This window comes from Taudactylus pleione, unplaced genomic scaffold (genome assembly GCF_031769625.1).
Source record: "Taudactylus pleione unplaced genomic scaffold, aTauple2 ptg000095l, whole genome shotgun sequence".
Taxonomy (NCBI): Eukaryota; Metazoa; Chordata; class Amphibia; order Anura; family Myobatrachidae; genus Taudactylus; species Taudactylus pleione.
In genome coordinates this window covers 36,048,185-36,051,376 of record NW_028284497.1, presented here as the reverse complement: position 1 = coordinate 36,051,376, position 3,192 = coordinate 36,048,185, and the positions used below count along the sequence as shown (strand labels likewise).

Below are 3,192 nucleotides of genomic sequence, written 5' to 3'. Positions count from 1 at the left end.
GCTATTAACTCATGTTGAAGAGAGAAAGTAGACATGATGCTGATCTCCCAAAAATCCTATTACGTAGCGACTGTATTGAAATATATTCTAATCGGATTATGCGTCTATAGTATAGGGGATTTAAGAATTGGTACCTATTTGATAATGCTTAATGCAATGCTCGTGCTAGAATCAGAAACTGATTATTAATCAGTAATATCAGGTATACAAGAGACAAGAGAAGATTCTGCACAGAGCTGATTTTTTCAAATCAATAATATCCACAAGGACCAACCATAGGTAATTACTACTTTATAATTAAGTCATTCAAAAGTTCGTTGGTGGTACTCCCATAGCCCAAAAAGACAATACATACACAGAAAGAAGAAAAAAGTAGGGCTAGTTATTGGGGCACACTTAGAAAATTCTATTAAAATATAGCTTTTATTAAATAGGCTAGATTTTCGGATAATCCACCTAGTCCCGATATGATTGGTCTTCCGGGTGGTTCACTGATGTTTTTGTGAACTTTAGGTAGCAAATATAAAGTTGGTATTTTTGGATTGGACACCTTCAAGTACTCGTGTTCTTGTTTAAGGATAATTCCTTCCTGTCTCGCTCTATCCAGTATGCCATCAAATATACTCATGTAGTTTTCTGTTGGATTAAAAGTGATTTTTTGGTAGCACTGTGTATCTTCCAATTGTCTCATAGCTTCTTTCTGGTACATTTTTATTGGCCAAATAACGACGTTACCACCCTTATCTGAGGGCTTAATAACTACATCCTTCCATCGTCTCATATTTATCAATGCTTGAGTTTCTTGCTTACTGAGGTTTCCCATAATTGGTTTGGTGTTCTTTGTTTTCATATATAGTGTGTCCAGATCTCTAGATATCAATTCCTGGTAGATTTTTACCTCCGGGCTGATGGAGTCAGGGGGAAAGAAAGCAGATTTTTTCTTACACATTGGTCTCCTATGCACCCCAGGATTGTCAGTAGCCTCTTCCTGTAGTTGTTCAAGAGTGTCTATTGCTTCAAGTTCATCAATGTATGGGATCCAATTTACTTCAGATGGTATCTCTATTCCCGTCCTTTGATTTTCCACCAGTTCGCACTTCTTCTGGGTGGCAAAATATTTTTTAAGCAGGAGTTTCCGTCCAAACAGTTTCAAGTCCTTCTCCCATCCAAAACGATCGAAGGAATAAGTTGGAGAAAAGGACAATCCTTTCCTTAATACTGATTTTTCAGCCTCAGTAAGTATCATATTTGAAAGGTTAATTATGGTAAGTGTTTCATGAGATGTTATTTCCTTTTGGTCCTGATTGGGTAACGGTGGTCCCAGTCCAATGTTTCCCCCATGTTTCTTTGTTCCCCGCCTCGTCTTCCTCTTGCACGGTACTTGGTGCGGCCTCCTCTGCTTGGTCCTAAAAAAGCAGTTGTCGGAAGATGTTGATGTTCTTCATACCTCTCTTGTCTTTGGCGGGGATGTTGGGGTATACTTAGATTATCCGGGAATTCCTCGCCCCCCGAGAATTCCATCTCAGAGGAGGTGTATGTCTCATGTGGTTTATAATATGGTTTATTAACGCGGCATTGGTGCACAAAATATATGTGTAACAATTAAAGTATGCTCATGCGTAAACTTTCTTTGGAACACAACATTTTTTATATTAAATAAATGGACTTCTCATTGTGATAGTCCTACATTTATGAATTGGTTGTGCTCTTGCTCTGACCTAGGTGGGGGTAATCTACCTTTCCTCATGGAATTACTACTACAGCCATACATCACTAAAATGCCCAATCTCATCTGATCTTGGAAGCCAAATGGTGATAGGCCTGGTTAGTACTTGGAGGGGAGACCCCCAGGGAATACCAGGTGCCGTAGGCTAAAGAGGAATATATGGGACCCCAATGACGACTGGCAGAGCATTGCAAACTATATTTCTATTTTTTTCTACCTAATTTATGGTTAAACATCTTTAGTACTCTTGACTAAACATTCCCATACCCATTGGAATGATGATAAATTGTTAAATATTTTGACAGAGGAGTACCTCTGGATCTTTTTAGATCCAATTACATTTTATGACCTTGCCTTTTTTTCTTTTTTTCTTGGGGGATTTTGGTATCTTATATTTTATCAATTTATATTTAATAAAAGCTATATTTTAATAGTATTTTCTAAGTGTGCTCCAATAACTAGCCCTACCTTTTTCTTATTTCTGTGTATGTATTGTCTTTTTGGGCTATGGGAGCACCACCAACGAACTTTTGAATGACTTTATTATAAAGTAGTAATTACCTATGGTTGGTCCTTGTGGATATTATTGATTTGAAAAAATCAGCTCTGTGCAGAATCTTCTCTTGTCTCTTGCTTTCCTCTGATGTAAACAGCAAGTTTTGGTCCCAATATCCCTAACAACCTCCCTGAGTACAAAGTAAATGTCTGTTTACAGTATGTTCTAGCAGCACCTCCACAAGCAAGGCCACCTCATTTCTATTAGATGTATAAAACTTAAAAAACCTCCTCCAGATCAAAGAAGTATTTTAGTAACTGAAGAACTTGATCCTAGATTGATCTTCCCTCATAATTTTTTTTAAGAATCAAAACATTAAAATAATTTAAAAACTAATCAATCATTCCACCCTTTCCCTGTCTTCAGTCCATAAACATATTCCAACTGCATCAGGCCTCTGACCTAGTTAAGGAAAACATTTTTGGTTTTTAAACTTCCTAGGGGTCATATAGTTTATTAAACTGCCATCCTGTCTACCACTGCAATGCCACTCTGTGCCATGTTGGAAGCTGAACTGCCACATGTTAGTGCCGCCCACTGTGGTCGCTTAGCTTAGTCAGCCAGCTAGCTGGATGCAACCTTTTAGCCTAATCTAGATTAAATCAATATTGTGAGCTGTGAGGTGGTCAAAATTGACTAGAAATAAATGTTATTGGGGTTAATAATACTGTAGGAACAAAAGCAGGCCCAAATTATGTGATTTTTAAAAAAAAAAATACAATCCAAAACCAAAACACGTAAGGGCGGTTTTGGCAAACTCAAATTCAGATCCAAAACATGAGGAGATACAGATCCAAAATGAAAACCAAAATACGGGGGTCGGTGCACATCCCTAGTAAATACTGGCTGCTATTTTATGTAGTCTACAAATGCTGGACAGCTTTATTTTTACACTGCAATTTAATGTCTG

The 3,192-nt window shown here is 37.6% G+C and overlaps 1 pseudogene; it reads left to right on the top strand.

Annotated features, from left to right (window-relative positions):
- Window positions 1–1,755: 1,755 nt before the first annotated feature.
- LOC148526732 (5S ribosomal RNA) lies at window positions 1,756–1,873 on the top strand (annotated as a pseudogene).
- The last annotated feature ends 1,319 nt before the right edge of the window (window positions 1,874–3,192 follow it).